General features: G+C 36.6%; 1 long non-coding RNA gene across 1 annotated transcript; it reads right to left on the reverse strand.

Moving 5' to 3' along the window:
- Positions 1 to 948: 948 nt before the first annotated feature.
- LOC141349737 (uncharacterized) lies at positions 949 to 8,639 on the reverse strand. Its single transcript, XR_012357740.1, has 4 exons — positions 8,616 to 8,639; positions 8,411 to 8,510; positions 4,030 to 4,061; positions 949 to 1,718 (listed from the first exon to the last, which is right to left on the reverse strand). It is a non-coding gene; the product is annotated as an uncharacterized lncRNA (long non-coding RNA).
- Between the last annotated feature and the right edge of the window lie 2,394 nt (positions 8,640 to 11,033).

Raw genomic sequence — 11,033 nt, forward strand, 5'->3', positions numbered from 1 at the left:
TCCAAATCTCAGGCGATGTTTACGGACGTTGTAGCACCGTGTGTTTGTCTCAATTGTGTCTGGGAGCTCGTCAAACTGTAACAAACTATTAACAAACCGCCCATTGCTCTGTAGTGATTGTTTCACACTAGTGTACGCAGCATCACCTTTTTGCAATATGCAGTCTAAATCCAAACTTTGTAACTCGTTAAGCTCATTATGCATTGCGAGAAACATTAATGAATTGCAAGTACACTGGCTGCCTCTAGAATAAATGTTGTACCTCGGATCACTTTGAGAGTGGGACGCCACAACAGACAGCACGTATGGGCTCAAGTCATCTGTACCTGTCGCAGAAGTGGTAATACTGCTGGTGTTTAATGGAGCTTTTACCTTCCAACGTTGCTTCTGGGCTTCACTTCTTTTTTCTTTTCTTGGCATGATGTTAACACTGTTTATACTAAATGTGTTTATAAACAAACAATCACTATTTATACTAAATGTGTTTATAAACAATGTCAGTTTTTTGTTTATGCAAAAAATTAAACCAATAACACCTTGAAGTATCTCAAAAGTATATTTTTACTTGTGTAAAATGCCTATATAATCAACTACACCGTAAGGCTATGAGATATACAAGGCAACTTCGGTTAAGAAGATGTAAAGCTTAAACACAGATCAATTTTGAAATATTTGTCTGATTATGAACTGCCAGCCACAGGTAATGTGTATTATGCGATCAGTTACTCAAGCAAGTTAAATGTATGACAGACAAGTATATGAAAATATGACTTATTTAACTGTAAACACGAAAGCCTTAAATCACAATACTTCTGTCACACAAACGTAATGTATGTATATATGTAATCACTCCTAACCCAGATGAAATAAGGTTTAAGGAAAATTGTACTCTTTACTTATCCACTGAAGTTATATATGTGATAAACAGGAATGCATGAACAAAACAAATTTAATACTTAACACAGATTTAATAACCCAGACTAATGTAAAACAGATGTAATTACTCTAATACTTAACACAGCTCAAACTAATAACAATAACTCAAACTAATGTAACACTTAACACAGATTTAATAACCCAGACTAATGTAAAACAGATGTTATAAATTAGACTAATGTAATACTAGCACAGATTAAACAACTCAGACTAATATAAGACTTAACACAGATTTAATAAAACCGATGGTAAAACTCAGACTAATGTAATACTTAACACCGGTGTAATAACTCAGTCGAATGTAATAGGTAACACAGATGTAACGTTTATAATAAATAAAATGTCACCCAAATGTACTTTAACGTCTACTCTACAGTAAATTCTTTTGTATCAAAATGTGATTAACAAGACTACAGAAAGACTATTTAATTGTATATACCCTATAAAATCAATTTATATAAAATATAAACAACACCACAAAAAATTGAACTAATGTAATGTTAAACAGTAGGCTTCAAAAGCTGAGCTTGAATCAGTGGTCCTTCTTGAAGACAACAGGCAGCAAGGTGCACTGGAAGAGATGTTTTGGGGCTCCTTTTCTCTTGCAGTAGTTGTAGTTCACTAACTGGTGTCAATGTTCACTTGGTTTTTGTAGTTGGGGTAACAGGAAGAAGATTTTCAGAATCACAAGAAGCGTTTTTTTCAGAATCACAAGAAGCGTTTTTTTCAGAATCACAAGAAGCGTTTTATACGTTTTCAGCGTTTTTATACGTTTTCAGCGTCTGGCCATTTTTTTAAAGATGCGTAGGCAAGCAGCAAGATGCATTTGTCAGGTTTGCATTGGTAGATTGCATTGAGGTGCGTTGGGGGTGCAGGCAAGCAAGCAGCAAGCAGAGCAGCAGCATTTGGGGGGGGGCATGGCCAGTTATTTTATTAGTTGATGAAGTGAAAGTACAGAATGGAACAGCGGTGAAGATTTAAGCAAAGTAAAGGTTTGAAATTTAATTTAAAGGTATTGAAAGGACAAGACAAGAACATACAACAAACAACAAACAGAGAAAAAAAAGTTAGTTACACTGTAAAGATAAACCAGCATACATAATATTAAATAACATACACAGTAAATATAAACGAGAACATTTATTATTGTAAATGGAGCAGGACATTGCTATATTTATCTGTTTTTCTATTTCTATTTTTTCTAAATGTGTTATGAATAATAAAAATCACAACTTTTATATTATAATGTAAAATAAACTTTGTGACAGCTCTAGATACAGTATCTCACAAAATTGAGTACACTCCTCACATTTCTGCAACTGTTTTAGTATATCATCTCAAGAGACAAAACTAGGGGTGGGACAAAAAAAATCAATTCTTCAATGAATCGCGATGCGGACGTGGCAGATTCTAAATCGATTCACAAATGTCAAGAATCGATTCTTAAATGTTCGCTTACAAAATAATAATGTGACGTTGACCGGTGCTGCACACGGACAACTTAAAAGAGCGCACCCTGCACGAGCACCTAAAGTGGAGCTTACACAAGCAGTAGAGAATAGACAAATACATCTAGGACAGCCCTGTTTCTAAACTGCAAGAAAACAAGATATACTTTGGGATGGTCTTCCTCTGCCTTTTGTCTGTTCAGTGAGTTGCAGGGAGAAATAGCACATTTTATTTACCGACTCAACTGTCTGTGCTAATAGCGTTTCCTTAAACCATCCGCTGACTGTTTAGATATAAGAACATGAATATATTTCTGTAAGAATATCCATATAGCTTGTTATCTAGACGCTGGGTGTGCTGCATTATATAAATAGATTAATACTGCCAAAATCTGTGTATATGATGATGATTAGACGCTTAACGTTAGTCAGTTTGTGGGAGTTAATAAACATACAGAATTAATATGTCATGTTTAATTACTATTTTTTACTGGCTTTAATGTCATAAAACAGAAACAGAATATATATGTATATAAAAATGACATTATTGATCACTTAGTTGCATTAAAGTACAGTATATGACAGTTGGCTTTGAGTCTGGCTTTGAGATGACATCAAAAATATGCTAATTAGTATATCAAGAATCAATTCTGAATCAAACCAGGATCTAAGAATTGATTCTGAATCAATTTATGAGGTTCCAAACGATTCCCACCCCTAGACAATACTTAAAAATAAAATTTTAAAATCAATGTGCTACTTACTTGTATAGCAGAATAGATTTACTATCCTCTGAAAATAACTAAACCTACAGCCAATAGTGTCAAAATAGCTGACAACAAAAGTGAGTACACCCTATGTGATAATAAATGTTGTAGTCCTTATGCTGTACGTCAGGTGCAGAAACTGACTTAAAAACAACAACCCATAAGTGCTGCCAACATTGCATTACAAGTTGCAGAAGGTCAGATTGTCAGTGCTTAGACCAAATGCCACACACTACAACAATTCTTTTTGCATGGCCCAACACCACACATGCTAGACACCACATTTATGTTTAAGATTGTTTAAGACCACAGAATATATGGTTCCTTTAATTCATGCTCTTGGTTAGGTTATCTTCAGCAAAATGTCTGTGGGGTTTCTTGTAAGCCAGCTTCAATAGAGGCTTCCTTGTGGAACGACAGCCATGCACTGACTTACTGTAAGTGTGTGACACATAATTTGAACACTGATAGTCTGACCTTCCACTTCCTTCTGTAACATTCTGTAAAGCAATGTTAGCAGCACTCCTGTGTTTTTTTTTAAACTGCTCTAATACAAGCTAACCAAATGTGTAGGGTCAGGTCTAGCAAATAAAAACATGAACATAATAAATAGGCTTTGTATTGTTAAATGATATACATTTATAATCACTTAGAGTGTACTCGCTTTTGGTGCCAGCTATATTGACAATAATGGCTGTATGTTCATAGAACAGTAAATCTATACTACTATACAAGTTGCACTTGACTACTCAAAAATATATCCAAATTTCTATAGTACTGTTCCTTGAGAAGATATACTAAAATGGTTGCTGAAATGTGAGGGGTGTAAGATACTTTTGTAAGATACTGTAAATCTAATATCTGACAGTGTTACTTACAATAATGAATAAGACGTCCAATAGAAAAAGTCCTAAAAGAACAAAAAAGACACATTTTGGTTTAAAGTTCAGGCAAGGTATGATTACAGTTATACAAAAAAATACAGCATCATTAACCTATTGTGTTTCTGCTATCCCCTAAGTCATACACAGCATTCCCGAGTTAGTCATATCCATTATGGCAGTGTATCGCAAACAATTTCTGAACTCTCTTCACCTAAACACACACTTTACACCTGTAGCTCTTTGTCGTCTAAATGCATGACTGTCAGGCTTGTGCACAATTTAGAATTTCAGGATTGGCCTCCATTCAATTCATGAATTGGTATTTTAATTGACTCCGCCCTACAGGAAGTTGAAATTGAATTGGAATGACAGGAAGCAGAATTAAATTCATGGCAATTCAAAGAAATTACACAGTCACACAACAGAAAGAATCTCAAATAGATTCAGTGTTAGGAAAGTTACTTTAGAAAATTGTTTGGCAACCATTTTAAATACTTGGTTAAATTAAAGCATTCTGGGAAATGAAGTCATGTTCCATCATGTTCCACAAAAATCAAACTTAATTATATGTTATATGACTAGAGTTTTTAACATTAATTGCTAGGGAAAAACATTTCCTGTTAATGTAATCTGTACAAGTAGTTCAAACTAATAGAATATGTAATGCAATCATTTCTGACATATACTGTAAAGCTTAATTTTTAAATATATATAATTTTTTATTGAATTGCAATTCTGCTTCCTTTAATTCAAATTCAATTCAAATTCAAGAATTTAATTGGAATTCAGGAGTCATTCTCAATTCAAGTCTAAATTATGCACAAGCCTGATTAATGTATTATAACTGTACAAACACACCGCCGCAGACTTGAGCTTCCAAAGTTACTGGAAGTCATTAATTTACAATGAAAGCTGGCTTCTCTCAGCTGCAAGGGGCATCAAATCCATTAGCCTCGCATTTTGGGCGTCTTGAGGGACCATAGCATCAATCAGAAAAATGAAAGAAGCTCAAATTTAACCAACTGCACAGATGCAATAAAATAATAATAGTAATAATAATAATAGCTTTTTTTCCAGATCAAATGTTACCAAAACGATTATAAAACTGCTGTCGTTATAAAAGGTTTATAATGTCAATGTATTGTTTTTTTTTCGTTAACATTTCATGGTGACACAGACTTCAGAGCGACCAAAGGTATTGAAAGCTTCCCCATACTTTTTGACAAGCATCCTTGACAGGGCGGTCTGAGCTTCTTTGGAAGCTTAGGTCTGAGGCGGTGTGTACGTACATTAAGAGAGTGAATAAAATGCCATGCAATAGGTTTATTATAAATTGCTTAAAGGCGGAGTCCACGATGTTTGAAAAATTCGTTGGAAAAGGAGACGGGCCGACTACCAAAACACACTTATAGCCAATCAAATCAAATCAAATGCCGGGTTGCGTATGTGTGTGGCGGGTCTATCAACAGAAGGTCCAGATTCTATTGGGGTAGGGGCGTATTTGTTTGGGTGATTTCAAATATCAACATTGGCTTTCAAACATCGTGGACCCCGCCTTTAAGACACGACATGCAGTCTTTATGTGCAATTCTACTTAAACTGCTGAATGGGTGAGTGATGATGTTAAAGTTAAGATATCTGCTTATAAAGAAAGAGAGCATACACTTAGGAAAGGATGCGCAGTGCAGACGAGTGTGCGTGCAAGACGGAGACAATAGCGGAAAAAAACCCAGCTCATCGTTCTCCACTCCCCACTTAAAGGAGTAGGCCACTTTAAAGATGTGGTCCATTGACTTATAGTTAGAAAAAAAATACTATGGTAAGTCAATGGGCCCCATCTATAAAGTGGACTACTCCTTTAACGTTCTCCACGGGTCACATGCTTGCGTCCTTTCCGTATGACCTCAGACTAAATATACTGTAAGTCCTCAAATAAAAGCCGTTATTCAAATAAACGCCGGGCCTCTGATAGTGGCCGGGGGCGTGATTATCGCAGACAAATAAAGGCCGATCTCAAATTAAGGCCAGGGAAAGATGAGTGTCGGGGGAAATGAGTGAGAGCTTACTTGCGCCCCGTGTGAATGCTCCGTAAACGCCTCGTCCGTTTGGTGATACAAGCGCGATCCGGGGAGGCTTGTGTTGCGGACCAAAGCGCGAGTATAAACAAAGCTTCAGTTTATACTTCAAAGCTTTTTAGGCGCAGTGTGAGCGCAATCGAGACAGAGCGCATTTCAAAAGGAGAGACTTCAACTGTGCGAGCTTTCACCTTCATCTGCCTTCGTTAAAACCTTTTAATGCGCGCAGCAGGGCTAAGTGAATATCTACGTGCACACGCGACATATCAACTAAGCGATATCATAGGCATGTGAGAGGGCTTCATACGACTCTGAATAAAAAACACAGACTTAACATTACGATGGGTTCCAGTTTTTAGAGAGTGCTTTACCTCCTGCTTTGTTCAAAACAAATGCATTCTAATGACGAAAGCTCGCCCGGGCTCAGATTGATAAAAGTACAGTGTGACTGCGTGCATGAAGTAGGGAGGGGGGACAATCGCGCTGGGGCATGGTTTGGATAATGTGAGCGCGGTGTTATCTCCTAAATGCATTCAAGTTCATCATAATGCACAGCTACCAATAGATGGCAGTAGCTACATTGGATAGATCTCTCATTTAATGCTAGTGACGGACTTTTCAACAACCTTGAAAAAAAATTACGGTTAAAAATGAATGATCTCTATCCACTAGAACGCTATTGCTTTTAATTTAACAATTAACAATTATTTATCAAACAGATGGAATTTGAAATAAAGGCCTGTCTCTAATAAAAGCCTGCTTCAAATAAAAGCCTGTTACCTTCGGCAGTTTAGGTAAATAAAGGCCCCGGTCTTTATTTGAGGAATTTACGGTATGATCTGTAACACTACCTTCAAAAGTGTGTCAGAATCGATATGGAAGGTACTGTATGAATGCGCGCATCACCAGGAGCTCATGAGCTCAGCACTAATATGCATTACAATAAACAATACAATCCTTGGGTAAAATGACCCTGTTATTTGAATAGAATTGTAAAGCAGTCAGTTGTACAAATGAACAGGTGTAGGGCTGGGTACCGAACGTCGATACTTTTATGGTATCGAACGAAAACTCAGATAATTTGAGTATCGAAAAATTATTTATCTTTCGGTGCCAAATTTCTATTCCAAAAGCCAAGCGGCTGTGTCTGTGTGAGAGCCTGTACTTGCGTGTAAGGACCTAAAGCGCCGGCGATTGGCTGTCCACCACCACGTGACGGGGAGGATTTCTGAAAATACTCGCAGTCACCCACACAAGTGTAGAAAGGATGCAATATGAGAAATATACAGAAAGTCTTTGTGACAGTTGTCTTACCAATAGAGTTAGCGCAAGTATGGCCGTGTTGTCTCCGCGAAAGGCACGTCAAACAAAACGGCGCTACTCCTAAAGTGACGAGGGGTTTTAATTTAAAGAATGCGCGCAACCTTTGTCTCTGCTTCTTTTACTCGCGCCTGGTTCCGCATGGTAAAGACTTCACGCGCGCATCTCACACAACAGTCTCGACAAGGTGTTTAAACTTGACCCACACGCGCGGCTGCAAAGCCTTTATGCGCTCATCTCCCAAAATGGACGATGCATTTAAAACTATTTTTTACAGTCTATAGTTTAAACTTGATGCGCATGTGCAGCCCAACACTGCTTACAAGTCTGGCTCGTTATTTAAAACAAACTAAAAACTTGTTTGCTAATTTCACTTGAATAAAATTACATTGAACGCTTTTTCTACTTTTTCTCGCTTTTTAATAATGTATTGAATATTTTGATAATTATGAAGTTGAGTATTGTTTACAAAAAACAAACATGCATACAAATCTTCCCAGTAAAACTCAGTCACCCATTTAAATATTTTAACTTTTGTCAAAGTTGCAGCTATAATGAACCCACTTATTTAAATACTTTTAGTCCAAGCTAAATACCATTTTACATTTCATAAAATAAAGCAGTGTTAATTATATTCTTACTTTCTTTATTTTTGTTTCCTTATTTTCATAAAAAAACTGATAAGTCCAAAAAGCACAACCAGTTGTATTAATAATGTTACCCTGAGTGAGAAGTGTTACCAGAATTTGTTTTAAAAATCTATAGTTATAAAAGTTGTGTGTTTAATGTATTTTTGTTAATATTTCAATGGATTTTAAAACATATGGTATCGAAAAAAGTATCGTTAGGAACCGGTATCGAAACTGAGGTCTCGAAATTGGCACCGGATCGAAAGATTTTAAACAATACCCAGCCCTAAACAGGCGTTACAAAAACTACTAAGGAATTACTTGATTCAAAATGACACAAAATTGACTTACCTGTGCAATGTGGATGGCTCTTAAAAGAGCCTTTGGGTTCGCTTGAGTATATCCACTAAAAAGTGGGGTTTGTTGTGCAGCACTACAAACTGGATGTTGACTGATGTTTATGGAACATAAAATGTAAAACAAGAAATAATCACTTAATATATTTACATCAAATATTACAAGTCTGTATACAGATAATTATTATAAAAATACTCACACAGCTGAAGCAATGACCTGTCTGTAGAACAGAAAAAAGAAAGAGACGTTACTTACTAAAAATGAAATGCAAGTAAAAAAAATGACTTGCCACACATGTGTCTAGACAGCACAAACTATGTGAAGGCAAAGTAGTGACAAGGAAAGGCAAGCCAACACAACTTAGCACATTATTAGAATTGCTATAGCAGCATGTAACTTTAAGTTAATGGTATCTAGTATCAGAAGTACATTGTTAACACACGTATATTTTGTTTATAAGACCCAGGGTTCCCCAACACCCTTAAGCAAAACTTTAAGTGTCTCACAAACAGACACAGATGATCCATCTCGTCACCGCTGCATGTTGGCATCATGGCTGGAGCCCTCAATACGACCGTGTAAACAAAATGCTAACCCTCATGCTAATAAACGCTAAACTTTATAATGAACGTTAAAACGAGTAAATATATACTTGAACTCGTGTTACATCTCTAATTGTGACAAAAACAGCTCACATTTAAACCACGCGTGCAAAGTTACCCGTATTTCGTGTGGAATTAACGTTACTTGCACTATATAACATAGTTTATCGTTTAAACTATAGCAAAACAATACAGATATCTAAATTAACAATCGCATTTTGTCTAAAATAATCATGTGAACTTAATTCACCGTTGTTTTTACAACTTTTATGAATTTATGTCGAAAAATATCTCAAAAAATAACGGAGAGAAAATCCTGAGGCACTTACCTGGCTGAATCGAGAAACCGGATGAAACAAGTTCGGGGCGGGCTGGCGCATTACGTATGCGGCGAAATCTCGCGCGATGTTCAGTTTAGCGTTAGATTTAGTTAGGATTAAGTTGAAAAACAGCGATTCTGCTAGACAGCATACAGTAACGACCTAAATCCCGTGAAATGTTGTTGTTAGGTTTGGGTACATGAAAAAAACCATTCGGCCGTTTCTCAATCTGAAGGCTGCAGCCTCCGGAGGTCGCATACGCAGGCTGCATACTTCATCAAGCTTGGTTTATTTCAGTTAATTGAGCATTACATTCGCAAGTCATAAGCATATTACAACAATACACGATTTACTAAAAATAATAGTAAATTTTATAATTGTTAATATTCTGAAATAAGACAGGCTTGATGACGTAGGCAGCCTGCAAATCCGACCTCTGGAGGCTGCAGCCGTCGGATTGAGAAACGACCTCCGCCTTTGTTATGAATGAAAACAGCGCTCAACCGGCGAGACTTCAAGAGATTTTGGCCGTAGCTGTATTCATAGCCACAGCCATTGAATCTAGAGCTCATCAGCAAAAGGTTTAGGGATCTTTTGTCTTATTGGTTTTAAAGAATCATTGTCATCTATTAAACAATGGAATACTGAAAAAGTATTAATCAAAATAATGATCACTAGGCAACAGTACTACTACAAATAATATAATAATAATAATAATTAATAAACGTTTTATTAGCATAAATATATTTACAAAGAAAGGCACAGTGACAATCAATATATTTTTATATAATACAGTTTAATGTGTGTGTGTGCGTGTGCGTGTGTGCGTGTGTGTGCATGTGCATGTGCATGTGAGCGTCAAGTTTAATTGATTTTCATTTAAAATAATTATTTTTTTAATAGAAGTGTTACTTTCACTACTTCCTCTCCATGCCCTAGCAACCATTGTTGAGCACCCTAGCAACCAGAATCCAAACAGTTATATTTTAGAAATGGCTAGATGGATATCTTTACAATTACAGCACAGTGTCATAAGCTGTTTCCCAATTCAAGGGCTGCAACCTTATAAGCATGCGACCTTAAAAGGTGAGTACTCAGTGATTCAAGGTGGCAGCCTCAGAAGTTGCGAAGAGAACTAAAATGAGATGGTCTAACCTTCAGAGGACCCATAATTGGCGTCACCTGCTGCACGTGCCCACCGCGCCTGTCAGCAGGAAACAGCGGAGACATTTCTGACTTATTAAGTTAAATATGCAATAAAAAAGACACAGGGGTTGGACTGTTTTACTTGTGGCTTGGAGTATAATCACTAGTGGATGCCAATTTTCTCCCTAGCAACCAAATACAGTACCCTAGCAACAGAATAAACAAGCCTTATATCTCCGCATCAGAACATCGTAGAGACACAGGGGTTGGACCGTTTTACTTTTGATTCGACGTGTAATCACTACTGGATGCCAATTTTCTCCCTAGCAACCAAATACAGTACCCTAGCAACGTAATAAATAGAGCCTTATATCTCTGCATCAGAACATCATAGAGACATGGGGGTTGGGTCTTTTAATCATGTTAGCTTCATGCTAGCATCATGTTAAATCATGCTAGATTCAAGTTAAATCATGCTAGCTTCATGCTAAATCAGGATAATTGCATGTTTAATCATGTTAACTTTGTTAAATCAGGATTGCTTCAGAC

This window comes from Misgurnus anguillicaudatus, chromosome 15, assembly GCF_027580225.2.
Source record: "Misgurnus anguillicaudatus chromosome 15, ASM2758022v2, whole genome shotgun sequence".
Taxonomy (NCBI): domain Eukaryota; kingdom Metazoa; phylum Chordata; class Actinopteri; order Cypriniformes; family Cobitidae; genus Misgurnus; species Misgurnus anguillicaudatus.